The following is a 16,459-nucleotide window of genomic DNA, read 5'->3' on the forward strand; positions in this document are numbered from 1 at the left end:
GAGGTCCAACAATGACAGCAATTTTGATGGATTTTGGATTTTGTCACTTTTAGGGGCACCAGCCCGGGGTGTATACTCCCTAATAATATACAATTCTTCTGCTAATCCAATTTTGGAAATTGATTTTTAAGGGGTTCTTTATAGGTTGGAAAAATGAGGTTGTAATCATAATCGATAAAGAAGTGTTACATCTACAATATTTTTATAATATTTTCACAACATAATATAAAAAGTAAGTTACTATGGTTATAATTTGAATATACCACTTGAATAACTTTTTTGCCTACTAATAACAGCTAGTAACCACTAACCACTTAAAATTTGTTGTAAAATTGTTGTGGACGTAGTATTTTTCTAATCAATGAGCATATATCATGAGTTGCTACTTGAAATGCAAATGCCTATTAAGTATTGAAACAATTATTGTTTTTAATTGTTTTGATAATGTGATAGTTTCAATAAGGGGAAATATTTTGTCCAAAAAAAAAAAAGAAAAAAAAGAATGGGAGGTTTGATTTGAATCCAAAATGTCTTTGTTAAAAATATCACAAGATGCTGGTTGAGTTACAAGATTCTTGACAAATTTTTTGATGTAATTATTAATTTCGTTTTTTTTCTTGTCAATCTAAAAAATTATTAGTTTATTGGTTTCTTATCTATCTTAAGAGTATTTAAAAAATTGTAAATTTAATTATTTACCCATTATTCTAACAATCTCCTTCACGTAATGTCTTATATTTCCCTTAAATGAAGCCAAACACGTGAGATGTTCCATTTTTCAGACACCCCCTCTTGATGCCATGAAAATCTAACACTTAATTAAAATAATTTAAGCTGTTAAAAAATGTTGAATTTAGTCATTCAACCATTATTTTACCACAAGGATTTAATATAAATTTGTAATTTAAACCAACTAGGTATAGTCTTCGTCTTCTTTTTTATATTTTATATATTTTATTTAATTTTTAATTTCCGACCAACTATTTATAATCATCATAACGTTGACTTAAAAATGGGATTTTTTTTAATGTTACCTATTGTATAAAAAAAATTGCAATACTTATGAGTTAGCTCATTAATTAAAAGTTTGCAAAAAGACTTGAATGACTGTTTACTGTGGGCCTTGATGCCTCTAATTCGCACCACTAAATATAGGTGTCATTGAATGGGTTTCTTGTGTGGGCCTATATTGGTAGTACGTGGAATTGTGCAAGAATTGATTGCCCATGGGCTAAATTGTTTTTTTTTTTTTTGATGAACACCATGGGCTAAATTGTTAGCAACTGCTTCCTTTAACCTTGAGGGTTGTCCCAAAAACTTCAAAAAGACACCCATTTTTTATTTTGAGGCCTGTGGCTTGGCCCACTTTCTTTTATGAGCATAGGCCTGAGTCAGGCTTGCTTAAATAACTAAAACACCAAATCACACATCATCCAGCACCATCAAGTTTGGCTATAATAAGATTTAAAGTCACTGCTAAATATTTAAGAGTGAGACTCTTTTGGATATATATCATTATTAGTTTCGTTAAAATTTTTTCTTCTTTTTGTGTGTGCACTAAAATATTTAATATTCTCAACAAAAAAAAGTTCAGCTACTACAATATTTTCCTAAGAAAACAAGGAAATAAAAAAAAGTGGGTTCCAAATAGTTCTCATTATGGGATTCAGGCTCCCTCAACTTGAAGCAAGAGCTTCTTTTTTTGCTACCATGCACCTGAATTTTGAAGGGGCATTATTTTTATACTTTCTTTTAACATACATACATACATACATATATATATATATATATATATTTTTTTTTTTTTCTTTTTTTTCTTTTCTTTTCTTTTTAGAATTTGCGGAGTTCTAATAGGATCTAATCCATTAGTGTTAGTATGATCACATATTTAAAAAAAAAATAATTGTTAGTATATACTAACTATATGTCTTATAGACATATAGTTACTGAGCCAATACTTTTTTTTTTTTTTGTGTGGAGAATCTAGCCTATACATAGGTTCCTAGCTAAAAGGAAGGCTAAAAAAAAAAAAAAAAAAACACAAAACAAACAAAAAAACAAAAAATAAACGGAGGGGAGTCTTTATTAAGTAGAGTCAGTAGATTATAGACCCTATGGGAAACATGTTTTATCTTAAGGGAGTGGTTAACCCATCATCAAAATTAATATATTCATTTTTCCCTAATCAAGCAATAAAAAATAATAGTCAAAGATTAACAGATACGAGATTATCAACCAAATCCACAAAGAAGATTACAAAATACTTTTAATAACAAACTTTATTCTATCCAAAATCTGAAAATCATACCTAAAGAAATAAAATAAGTGCTTTTTTTTCTTCAAGTTTGTCTTTTCTAATTTTTCAATTGTCATAGTCTCATAGACTAGGTTAATGTATAGAATGAACAATAAAATTTGAATTTCCTAAGATTACCACCAGTAACTTCAGCTTTTTAAAAATCTAATAGGTTTTTATGAAATGGCATAATAAAGATCAAATTCTTGTTCTATTTTGGGAATTTCGGTCCCACTCCTTTTTTGTTATGTTTTGATACCCAAAATTCATATTAGGATTTGGTATGAAATGCCATTTCACACCAAACCTTTGATCCAATGGTAGAAGTCACACTTGAGTCATCTAATAGAGGATTTCACTCACCGTATTCATATCAAGGAAGTCAATACCGTACCAGAGGCTATACCGGTTTGGCCACTGGTACGATATATTTTGGATACCGGTCAATACCGATGTACTGTTTCGGGTTTACCGCTATTTTATATATATATATATATATATATTATATACACACACCAAAATCTCTAGAACCATGTTTATAAGCATATAATATTTCACTTATATTATAGTAAATATAAAAGTTTATCATAAAATATTACCTCAATTCAGAACAAATTATTCATAGTTTTAGACTTTAGTATCAATTAAAAGGAAAAAAAAAACACAATATAAAAAATAAAAAGCTTAGTTGTTCATTGCATACTAAGAAAACAAATAATATTAATAAGTTAATGTAAATAAGTTACCATTATGCCCTTATAAAAATTCAAAAATTACAAAACTAAAAAAAAAAAAATACTTTTTTCTATACCGGCCGGTATTGCCCGAAATTGGCCGGTATGGCCAGTACGGCCGATATTTTTTCCGGTACAAAATAGAAGTGTACCGGTACCGGTGCATTGGCCGATATGGTATGTACTGGCCGGTATGGTATGTACCGGCCGGTACCGGTACGGTATCGACCACCCTGATTCATATTCATGTTAGGCTATTAGATGATAACCTACTTCAAACTAGGCATATGCTTCCATTAAAACTTAAAAACTAGTGGGATACATATTATTTTTTAGTTTGTAAAGCATAAAGTGAAACACTTTATGTAAGATAGAGGAATTTGAGATAATTATAACGGAGGGAGTCTTGGACAAGGGGGGCAATGCCCCCCTTTTTAAAAAAAAATATTAATATATACATAGGTACCAATTTTTGCATTTTTGTTCTATAAAATTACACATTGCCCCCCTTAGCAATATTATTGATCATTTTAAGAGTACTACTATAGTTACAAACTTTTCAACAATATTTTTACAAATTGTTGAGGTAGTAAATTTTTATTGGTTTGTATCTGGACCCATTATTTACATCACATTTTTACGTACTAATAAGCACTCACCACATTAACAATTTGTAAAGATGTTTGTAACTTTAGTATTTTCCACATTTTAAAGGCCAGATCTAAAATTTAAAACAAAATAAACAAGTCCAAAAAATTACCCAACAACAAAATTGTCAATAGTAAAGCTAAAAATAATTAAGCCTAATTAACCAATTTTACAAAAAACAAACAACTTGGCCCTTTAAAAAATTTTAAACAAATAATTTTGTTTATACCTAAACGCACACATAAAATACACAAATAAATAAATAACTATTAGCTATTAAATAATAGAGCCGGAGACTAGAGTTGCCACATGCAACCGCAATAGCAAAGCCCCCGTCTCTAACCTCAAGTCCTGGCTCCGTTCCTAGATATAATAGTAATATTGTTATAACCATATTCCATTTTCTTCCTCCTTTAATGCCTAAAAAAAAAAAAAACCAGATATACAGATTTTCTTTTCATTTTTTTTAATACACTCATTCTATTACATATAATAATTGGTAAAGTAGTGAAATACAAAAAATAAGAAAAAAAAAATTGTGTTTCATACAAAGAAGGTAGATAGGAATTCAATACTCATTTTCACTCGATTTAATTCCTTTATCAACTCTTTAATTGAACAAGTAGTTGCATTGATCACTGCATGCATCTGATCAAAAATTCATATATAGCTAGCAACTGTGAACAATTGAATGATCACCAGACTTTCAGATTCACGTACGGCTACCAAATAAATCCTATAAGTAACAAATCATGCACACACACGCACAAAGAAGTAAGAAGAAAACATTAAAAACCCTAACACTACTGAAGAGAAGAGAAACACGTTACGTGATCCAGGTAACACCAAACACTGTCACTAGAGCAGATTTGGGAAGTAAATAAATATCTGCACGTTTTTAATTTTCTTTAGGCCAAAGTCTCACTATCGCTTTGAAAACTCTAACTACCAATTACTAAATATATACCTGTCCGAATAAATGTATTGTCACTAATGTATTAAATACTTTTTTTTTTTTTTTTTTTTTTAACCCTGCAACTATGCAAGCAAAGCACCATATTAAAGATTTTTGGAAAACAAGCTCTCTTGGTAGAAAAGCAGACCAGCATGGGAACCTTGTATATTAATCATCTGCTCTTTCCTGAACACGTACAGTAGCTGCAATATTGATCACTATATATAGTTTATCAGCTTCACAGCTTCCAACTGCGAATTACAATTGAATGATCACCAGCCTTTCATATTCATTGCTATCAAACAAAGCTTAAAAGTGACAAAACACACACAGAAATAAGAAGAAAACATTAAAAGCCCTCACACCGCATAGGAGAATTACTTTACATTGTCTTGCCATGGTCACACCAAACTCTAGGGCAGAATGAAGAATAAAATATCCACTAACTCTTTTAAAAGGCATAAAAACAATAATTACGACAAATTTCACAACTATGAAAGTAGAAATTTGTATATGGTAAGTAAAAAAAATGATCCTAAATGTGAACTAATAATAAATTTTACTTCATCAATTATGAAAAATAGCAAGTTGTCTGTGTGATGCACGAATAATGTTGTAATATTTTATGTGAGATGATTATGGAGAATTTTGTACAAATATTATAGCATAATTGTTTTAAGAATTTTGTTAGTAATGAGTTCATCATAAGAAATAATTATAAATTGCACACACATATCTATTATAATTATTCAATTCAAGTAATGAGAAATAAAAAACAACTTTGGAGGAATATTGTAAAATAAAAGTACTTGATATAAAATATGTATTTCTCTTTCTCCTTAATTCTAAAACAAAATATACTTCCTAAACATCCACAAACAATCACATCATTTACAAAACCCGCAAATCTACAACATTTAACCTTAACATCAAAATTGTAATTGCCGTTGTCACACAATATAAAATGCATGACCCCCTTCTTTAGTTGTTGCCAACTCATACAGGTTAGGTTAGACAAGACAAGAATGAGAAAGCTAGCTAGATATCATCGAAAGATTGAACGTAAATAAAATCATTTTTCGTTTGTAGTGACATGAGATGGCACGAAAAACTATAGGTAAGTATACATAAAAGAGTAGAAAACTAGAAATGCAAAAGATGAAAATGGTGAATTGAAATGCAAAGAATTTTGTATGTATGAGGGAGAAATAATCTTGAAATATTGAACCAAAAAATATAATGAATATTTACATTTTAATTAGAAAAGTTTTGAAACATTGAACCAATTGAAACAAAAAGTTAATATTTAAATTGTTCTTATATCTGATGTGTCACTTGAGGAAATTTTAATTCTTTTTGTATAGAATGCGACACTTGGTAGAACCTTATACTTTTTCACGTGAGGCCTCTACTTTTATATGTATTTTGATTTTGAGTTGATTTGATTTGATGATTCATCGATAATTATTGTGCATGTTAAAGTGTTTTATTTCTTAAGGCTACAATCCCACAAAGTCTCGCTGTCGCGTTGAAAACTCAAACTAGCTACTCTATAATATTGTCGGAATTGTCTCATTTTACATGCTTTTATATATACCAAGCACTATACCAAAGAATTTTGGAAAACTAGCTGGGACCTCTCAGTCTCTCTTTAGTCTTTACTCCTGGACCAACTACTTAGGCAAAGAGACTAATATAGTTCTTCCATGGAGAGCATTACTAACGGGGACAATCATCATGAAGATCTTAACCAATCTCTCTTACCAGAATCGTCTATCAGAGATGAAGATCATAATCTTAAAGACCTCGCATCAAGGGTGTGGATTGAATCAAAGAAGCTATGGCACATTGTGGGACCCGCCATTTTCAGCAGGGTGGCTTCCTACTCCATGAATGTCATCACTCAAGCCTTTGCTGGTCATCTTGGTGAAGTTGAACTTGCTTCCACCTCCATAGCCATCAATGTCATCCTCGGCTTCTGTTTTGGCCTCATGGTAATTCATCTCTCTCTGAGTTTTAACCCTATAAATTTAGTAAATAAGCTTTTGCGATATAGACCTTTAAAAAATTCTTAGCATTTCGTGCGTTTCATGTATTTTTCAAATTTAAGTGAATAGAGTACATTAACTTTTTTATATAGTTTTTTATCCCAAAAGTTTAAGCGTTGAAAGTTGGCAAAGCAAATAATTTAACAATTGGTATAAATGGATATATTATTCGATACTTAAGGCAATTTATTCTAATAGCATGATAAATTATTACATGTTTCAAAAGTTTAAACTAAAAAAAAATGATTTTAAGTAATTGTTTAATTATCATTTTTACAATTGTGCTACATTTTATTAGTTAGGGATGGCGAGCGCATTGGAGACACTGTGTGGACAGGCTTTTGGGGCAAAGAGGTACCCTATGTTGGGCATATATCTTCAAAGGTCATGGATTGTGCTGTTCCTATGTTGTGCTTTGCTCTCTCCCTTTTACGTTTTTGCTGGTGCCATTTTGAAACTCATAGGACTGTCCAATGAAGTGGCAGAGCAGACAGGGTTGGTGGCTCGGTGGCTCATACCTTTACACTTCAGCTTTGCATTTTACTTCCCAGTTCAAAGGTTCTTACAGTCCCAGCTCAAGACCTTAGTGATTGCATGGACGGCTTTGGTGGCTCTATTGCTCAATGTGTTGATTAGTTGGTTGTTCGTTATTGTTTGGGATTTTGGACTCGTTGGTGCCATTGTTGCTTTGGATATCTCGTGGTGGACTTTGGGTGTTGGGTTGTATCTCTATGTTGTGTGTGGTGGATGTCCTCTAACTTGGTCTGGTTTGTCTGTGCAAGCCTTTTCAGGGCTCTGGGAGTTTCTCAAACTCTCTGCTGGTTCGGGAGTCATGCTCTGGTATATAATATATCTGCCTCTTTCTCCAATAATGCATGTACTTCTAGTTCCATACCTATCAAATAAAACAAAAACACAATATTTTTGTAACATTTTTAGTAACCGATTAACATGATATATTATGATTAGTACATAATAAAGGTAATATTAGTGATAGATATAGATAGAGCTTTTAAGATCAAAACTTTTTTACTTAAATTTTCCACTTTGCCCCCTCCTCCTATCTTCAGATTTTTTTTATACGTCTTTTTGTGTGAATTTTTTTTTGTATTTATGGTGATAAACTTCTTTTACATCATAATTATAATTAATACACTAGTATCTGTTTTATATGTGAAAATTCATTTGAAAACCAGAAAGAAAACTTTTCCTATTTTATCAAAAGGAATTAAATGAGATTTTGTGCACAAATTTGTCTACATAAGAGTTTTTTTTTTTTTTTTTTCCTCTCTTTATTGATAATTTATTTTTAAGCAATTATTTCGGTTAGTTTATGGTTCATAATTTCTTTTTTGTTGGTGATGTATGCAGTTTAGAGTTCTGGTACTACAAAATACTAACGTTGATGACTGGATACTTAAAGAATGCCACTATATCCGTGGATGCCTTGTCAATCTGGTTTGAAATTTGCCTTGACTCGTTAAAGTTTAAAATAATTATAAGTGTTTGTGAAATATGGAAGTAAGAATCATAATTTAAGTTTCTAGAATAAAATTTCATACACATATATACTTAATTAGATTATGCTAGAATAAAATTTCTATTTTGTATAAATATTTATTTTTATTTTAAAAAGACAACAATAACCAAACTTTAGTCCCATATTATTATGTGGGCTATGGAATAATTGCACTTTGAATGTGACACTATATGATTAATAATTTCCTGATATCTCCTCTTTTCAGCATGAATATCATTGGGTGGGAGATGATGATCCACTTGGCTTTTCTTGCGGGTTCTGGGTATCATTTCTCATCCTTTTCACACTTTTTTTAGTTTTACTATCAATCTTTAAATATAATTTGGAATGAACCTACGTACATACCGCCATATATATGAGGATATCACATGTCCTCATTTATAAGATAAATTAGAGTTCGAATCTTCTCTCTCGTATTGTTGTAAGTCTTGTCACTATCATTTTAAAATAAATAATAAAAATAACAATAAACCTTAAACAATAACACAAAACATTGATATATATTGTCCCCAAAATAAGGTAAGTATGTAAAAAATAGGGGACTACATAAACACAAGAAGCACGTATAGAAAGGAATTGGAACAAATTTCATGTGGACTCGTGGTCTCAAACTCTCCACCTATTAACTTCATTTTGAAATTTTTGCCAATGAAATTCACAGAGTAAGGGTAGCCAATGAATTGGGAGCTGGGAATGGTAAAGCAGCGAAATTTGCAAGTATAGTGTCTGTGGCATATTCCACAATGATTGGACTCATTTTCTGCATCATAATCTTGATTTTCCACCACGAGTTTGCAAACATATTTACATCCAACACTGAAGTGGTGCAAGAAGTTGATAAGTTGTTGTACCTCTTAGGTGCCACAATTCTTCTTAACAGTGTTCAACCAGTTCTATCAGGTGAGTTTCTTTCAAACTTAGTTTCCGTATGCCACACCTTATTTTTAGTTTATTCGATTTAATTGGCTTGTTTTCAATTTTTTTTTATTATAATTCGATAGTTAAATCTTATTCCTTTTAGATACTAACTATATTTTTGTTTAATTTTATTTTTTAAACCCAATAAAAACTAAAGTAAATTAACTCTCTCAAACGAGCACTTACCATTTTTATTTATTTATTTTATACAAGATATAATTCTACTATAACCTAATCTAAGCGTATATGTATATGAAACTCCTTTCTGGACACTTGAACTCCAGCTCTTACCCTCACACTTCACAAGTACTTGTACGTATAGAGTGACCGTCGCACCTTTTGAATTATTTACCTAGTTATAAAGCATATTTTTTGTACCTTTTGGATTTTTGTTAACTACCGACAAGACTTATACTTTGGTCAGTTATTGGAGCATTAATTCGAACATTCATTTCGAAAATTGGCAATAAATAGTGACAATAACGGGCAAAACTTTGTTTCTCCTTCGGCCCACTAGAGGCCCATTGAATGTGTGTTTCCTATCATTACTGAGATCCTTTATTCCACCCTTAGAAGTAGGTGAGATTTCTTCTTCAATTTTTCTTTAACTAATAGTCTAATACTCCAGACGGGTCCTCGGTCTCAACTGGTCCGGGTCCAACCGGTCCTGGTCTGTCCAATCTAGACTTTGGTCTTGAGCCTTCTGAGAGACCAATTGAAATAGGCGAGGCACACTGAGAGAGACATGGTTGTAAGTGAGAGAGATGAACTTTCTCAACACATTTTAAGAGAGTGAGTGATACTGAATTCCAATTGTCTTATTTGACTATAGAGTTACTATACAGAGTCTTAGATTGATTGAAACAACAATATATAGTGTAAAAATTTGATAACTATTGCCTGTAATTTTTTTCACCTTTGCAACTAGTGAATCAAAGTTCAAACCCAAACTCTTCCTATGAAAAAGGACTCATCGATTCCAATGAACTACAATGTTCTCTGCATTGGCCTTAATAGATTTATTTTTTGCTTGTTAATAATTGTTACAAATAAAAGAGGAGATTCAAATCTTAATTCTTCATATAAGAGAGACTAGACAATGACAATCGCACTGAAATTAAAAGGCTCTTAGCAATAGGATTATAAATCCGATTTCTTGACTCTGACAGGGGTAGCTATTGGATCGGGATGGCAAGCGTTAGTTGCTTATGTAAATCTTGGGTGTTACTATATCATTGGACTTCCTCTTGGAGTCATTATGGGATGGGTTTTTAACGTCGGCCTTATGGTACGTACTTTTACCAACTAGCTTTCTTTAATTTCTAGCTTTATGTATGTGTCGGACAGAGGGATAGCATAATCATGATTGGAATCATTTATAATGCCATATTCATTCCTATCACATTTTTGGTTTTTTGTTTTTTTTCCCCTTACAATATCATATGATTACATTGCAATAGAAAGGATTAATGGACCACAAGCCAAGTGGCTATTATGCTTTGTGGCAGATTTGACTTGGTCTCATTAAGTGTATATAACTACCCAAGGGTGTACCCGGTGGTAAATTCCTTGATCTTGGGCATGACGTAATTTCAAAAATCTCAAGTTCAATTTGTCACACTATCAACTTATAGGATTTTCAATGTATCTTATGAGCATGAAGTGAAATAGTCTGACTAAAGGTTAGGACACCACTTCTAATTTATAATGTCGTATTCATTCATATCACGTTTTTGGTTTTTTGTTTTTTTTCCCCTTACAATATCATATGATTACATTGCAATAGAAAGAATTAATGGACCACAGGCCAAGTGGCTATTATGATTTGTGACAGATATGACTTGGTCTCATTTAGTGTATATAACCACCCCCAAGGGTGTACCTGGGTGGTAAATTTGTTGATCTTGGGTATGACGTAATTTCAAAGATCTCGAGTTCAATTTACCGCATTATCAATCTATAGGATTTTCAATGTATCTTATGAGTATGAAGTGAAATAGTCAGGCCAAAGGTTAGGACACCACTTCTAGTTTATATATATATATATATATATTTTATTATTTTTTTGAGGTAATAAGTTATTAATAGTAGACAATAAAATAGTATCAAAGATAATTTCAAAAATAATTTTAGATAGAAATCACGACAATTTATCACCTAAGTGGTGAAAAAATAAAATATCCTATACATAGCATTAATCAATTTAGCTCATGGGCATTGTTCTTGTCCTTAATTAGACCAACATTTTATCCAAGGTTCAGATAAAATGCTGGTTTGATTCAGCCTGAAAAGAAAATCTTCTCTCTCTAGTCTCTACCCTGAATGAATTAGAGGGGTGAACCTTCCACCATGAATGGGAGAGGCGAAAATGGGCCCTCAAGTGGAGTACAAATCAGCCAGCCTATAGTCACACTAGCTATGTGGACCTTACACTAGGTATGTAGGAGATGACAATGGGCTCTGAGGTGTAGTACAAATCAAGCCAAATTGGCAACAAATGGGGGCCTTTTGGGCTTCTCCATTAACAAGAAGATAATTCCCAACAAAGAGCTTAATATAATAGTCCATTAAAGGTCTTCAGATTTATCACCACGTATGTAGTTTTTTCAAACTAGATAAAGCTTTTCTAAAATGCTTGTTAAAATTGGTGTACCAGGGCATTTGGGCTGGAATGATCTTCGGTGGGACTGTCATTCAGACTGTTATATTGTCCATCATAACAATACGATGTGATTGGGAAAATGAGGTAAATTTCAACATATTTTCACAATATATATTATATAGCATCATGACATCTACATATAATAAGCTGATAAAAAATTCATAATCCAATAAGTTCTTGGATTTGCAGGCTGTGAAAGCCAGCATACGTGTATGCAAGTGGTCAAACCCTAAACCAGACGATCAATCTGAAGTTCTACATTAATAACAATATTACTGATAGATTTTACTACTGAGAAGGCTCACCAATATTGTAGTGTGTGTTTATATTTAAACTTTTTTTTTTTTTTTAATTTTTTTAATGTAAGTTGTTCATGTTTAAACCTTGATATTTATGTTCCTTTATATAGTATATATTAAGTCAGAGAACATTGGAGAACCTATATATTTAATTTTCATTTTCTATAAATTTCATGCATGTCATGTGGTTATCATGCATAGATCAAACACATGAACTACCATTCATAAATTAAAAAAAAAAACAAACAAACAAAAAAAAAAAACAAACAAACAAACACACACATGAACTACCATTATAGAAATTGAAAAATCCTTTTGATTTTGATGGCGTAGTTATTCTTACATGATAAATCATTTTGTAATATGTATAGTTGAGCCTCAAAAATGGGAATTAGTTCTGGACACGAAAGAAAGCTAATTAATTTGAAAGAGCCATGAGGACCGCTTAAATTTCTTAATTCAATATTTGAATAACATTGGGTCTAGGAAAACTAATTTCATGCTTTTGTTCTAGTAACTTGGTATATACCCAGTTAATTGTTTGACTGCTTTAAAGAGCATGTCTAGCGAAGGTTTCTTGACGAAATTCTCATATTATAGTGGTACTTACAGAAGTGATTAGTTGGTCTTTTTTTTTTTTTTTTTTCCAAGCAGTGGTACAGTAGGTATGAATCTAATTTAAAAAATTAAAATAAAAAAATCTTTTTCATGCGTGGGTTGGACCCATTTTCCTTTATTTATTTATTTATTTTTACATATAATAAATTCCCAACCAACTATGTATATTAAATTAATCATAATAAGATTGATTTTTTTTAGATAGATATAATGTACTCATGATAACCAGGGATGGAACTGTTATTGGACTGGGGGGGGGGGGGGGGGGGGGCAATGGCCTCCTAATTTTTTTTTTAATATTACTATATTAATTGGTACTAATTTTAGCAATTTTATTCAATAAAATTACATTTTGCCCCCTTAATAATGTCATCAATTCTTTTGAGAGTAATGTTATAGCCTCAAACGTTTTTACAACGTTTATACAAACTATTGAGGTAGAAAATTTTTATGGATTCGTACACTTGCATCACTTTTTACTTATCAATAACTACTCACCATATTAGCAATTTGTAAAAAATGATGTAATTTTAGCATTTTTCACCTTTTAAATGACAAAAAAAAATTAACTAACTAAATCTAAAATAAAATATACAAGCTCAAAAAAACTAACCCAACAACAAAAATTACCAATAATAAAACTAAAAAAATTAAGCTCAATCAATCTATTTTACCCCGAACAAACAATTTGGCCATTTTAAAAAATTTTAAACAAAAATCCTTAATAGTAAAGCAATAGACTCAAAGATTAGAGCCGCCACACACAGCTAGCAGCGGAGTTGCCCCCTAACTCCAAGTCTTGGCTCTGTCCTGCTAATAACCTACAGATCTAAGTTTTTCCCTTCTTCTTTTTTTTTTTTAGCAAAAGGTAAATAAACCCCCCCACCCCCCCCCCCCAAAAAAATACTTTGTACATGAAAAAAATGTTAATTAAGCTACAAAACTATTGGCAAAGTTGACTTAAAGTTGAATTTTTTTTAATGTTTACCTATTGTCTAAAAAAAATATTACAATGTAGGTGTAGGCCTTGATGCTCGAATTCGCACCACTGAAAATAGGTGTCTTTGAATGGACTTCAATGTGGGCTTATATTGATGGTCCTGGAATTGTGTAAGAGACAAGAGTTGAAAACCCATAGCCCATAGGTTAGATTAATAGCAGCGCAACCTTTGTGGGTTGTCCAAGCTCAGCATGAACTTCAAAAGGACAAGGTCGAACCTAGCTCGACCCTTTTTAATTTTAACGCCTGTGGCCAGGCCCACCTTCTTTGATGAGCATTAGGTTGATTCAGGCTGGCCTAAATAACCAAATCACACACAATCAACTTCCGCTACAACAATTTCCTAAGAAAACTAGGAAATAAAAAGGGTGGTTCCTGATTGCTCAAAGCAAGACCTTATTTTTCTGCTAACATGCATCTGAATTTTGATGCCATATTATTTATTGAGATAGGTTCAAGTTACACTTGGTTCTACAAAAGTTACACATTTTTCAAATCGTAAATTTCTAAAAAATCTAATGATTAGAAAATCACTATAATCAATATCATCATTAAAATTAATTGCTTTCCATATTAGCTAACCTAATTAATTTGAGAGAATATTATATTATTTTCTTTTCTACTTTCTTTCTCTCTCCTAATCAATTCATCCCTAAGCTTGCACAAGTGCATATTCTCAATGTTCTTGAGTTGCAGATCCAATTTTGATAGTTCAATTTTATTTGGTTATCTCCAAAATATTAGTCAATGAAGTTGTTGATATCGGCAATGAAACAAGAGATACTACTTTTTGACTTTACTGGAGGAACTGAGTATTGTTTTGACAATCCATAATTTCTTGGTCATAAATCATAAAAATTTTGTGATAATATCACAATGTCAGCAACTTGGTCACCTTAAAGAAGGTGACTTATCCCCCAAACCCTTCCCTCCTCCCCCCCACCCCCCCCCCCCCCCCCCCCTCTCACCCCAAAAAAAATCCTAGAGCTAAGCTACTAGATGCATTGAACCTTATTTTTATTTTTTCTGTCAACCACTATGTACAACTTTGTTGAATAAAAGACTAGCAATTAATATATGCGATTATTGAACTTTGTAAATGCTCTAATCATTTGAGGTTAACTAGTTTGAGGTATTCAGGCTTCTACTACTCCTGGACTATGCTTCACTGTCACAAACAAAGCTGTGTATATTACTATGAGCACTTCTTAGTTATGACTATTTGCTTCCGTAGTTACTCAAAAATTTTCTAAAATAAATTTTCCAACGAAAGGAAGTGGATATCTTTATATTTTTGTATCTCGAGTCTCGACTCTTGAGTATTGGTGAATACCATATGTCATGGAAGCTATTCAGTAGCCTAGCTCTTTCTTCGAGAAGGGGGATCACATCCTTCTTGAACTATCAAAATTAACAAATTGTAAAGATTATAATAAGATTGAACTATCAAAATTTGATCGGTAGTGAACAGAATTTGTTTGTATTTCAAATTCTAATCCCTACCATATGACAAGACAACAATAATTGAGAATAGGCACTAGTGCAAGGTTAGGGATGAATTAATGAGGAGAGAGAAAGAAAGTAGAAAATAAAATAATATAATATAATATTTTCTCAAATTAATTAGGTTAGCTAATATGAAAAACAATTAATTTTAATGATGATATTAATTATAGTGATTGTTTAACCATTAAATTTCTTAAAATTCTACGGTTTAAAAAATGTATAACTTTTGTAGAGTTACACCAGGTGTAACTTGAACCAATCTCTTATTTTATAATTCTTTTATATTTATTTATTTTCCTTTTTAGAATTTGCAGAGCTCTCATGAGATTTAGTGTACGTATTAGCGTTTGCAAGATCTCACCTTACTTTCTTTTTTAATTTGTTAATATATACTAATGCATATAGTTGCATACCACTAGCCTATACATCAAAATGTACCTTGGTTACATTGGAATATCCTTTAAGGAAAAATTGGTTCCTAAAAAAGAGAGTGATTGACTAGTCTACACTTAACTAGATTCCCGAGACATTGATGGTTGATAGTATTATATATTTTGGTAATAAGGAAATATTGATAATTTCTCCTATTTTAAAAGGAAGGCCCAAAAAACAAAAAAGATGGAGAAAGAAATAAGTGGAGGGGAGTCTTTATTAGGTGGACTACAGAACCCACATGGGAAACATGTTTTATCTTAAGGGAGTGGTTAACGCAATATTATAAATTAACATATTTTTTTTTCCCTAGACAAGCAATAAAAAATAAGGATCATAGCTCAATAGATACGTGATTATCAACCAAATCCTCAAAAAGATTGCAAACAAACTCTATTCAATCCAAAACCAAACCTAAAGAAATAAAATATGTTTTTTTTTCCACCTTTTCCGTTAAAAAAAAAATGTTTTTATTATTATTTAATTTTGTCTTTTCTAATTATTTCTCCAAAAAAAAAAGTTGTCTTTTCTAATTTTTCAATTGTCATAGATTAGGTTTAGAGGATGTAGAAGACCAAATGTTTTTTCAGCCTGATCAACAGAATAGAATGCACAATAATTACTTAAAAGATTACCACCATGATCTTCAGCCTATACAAAACAAAATCTTCTAGGGTTTTCATAGTAGACTCTGGGAATATTGGGGTTTTCAACTTTGCCTCTTTTTTTTTTTTTTTTTTGGTGTGTGTGTGTGTGTGTGTTTTGAAACCTCTAGGATTTAGATGATTTCACTCACGGTATTC

At 31.4% G+C, this 16,459-nt stretch overlaps 1 pseudogene; it reads left to right on the plus strand.

Annotated features, from left to right (window-relative positions):
- The first annotated feature begins 6,214 nt into the window (after window positions 1-6,214).
- LOC142622317 (protein DETOXIFICATION 27-like) lies at window positions 6,215-12,154 on the plus strand (annotated as a pseudogene).
- Window positions 12,155-16,459: the final 4,305 nt, after the last annotated feature.

The sequence above is a fragment of the Castanea sativa genome, chromosome 1 (genome assembly GCF_040712315.1).
Source record: "Castanea sativa cultivar Marrone di Chiusa Pesio chromosome 1, ASM4071231v1".
In the NCBI taxonomy this organism is placed as follows: domain Eukaryota; kingdom Viridiplantae; phylum Streptophyta; class Magnoliopsida; order Fagales; family Fagaceae; genus Castanea; species Castanea sativa.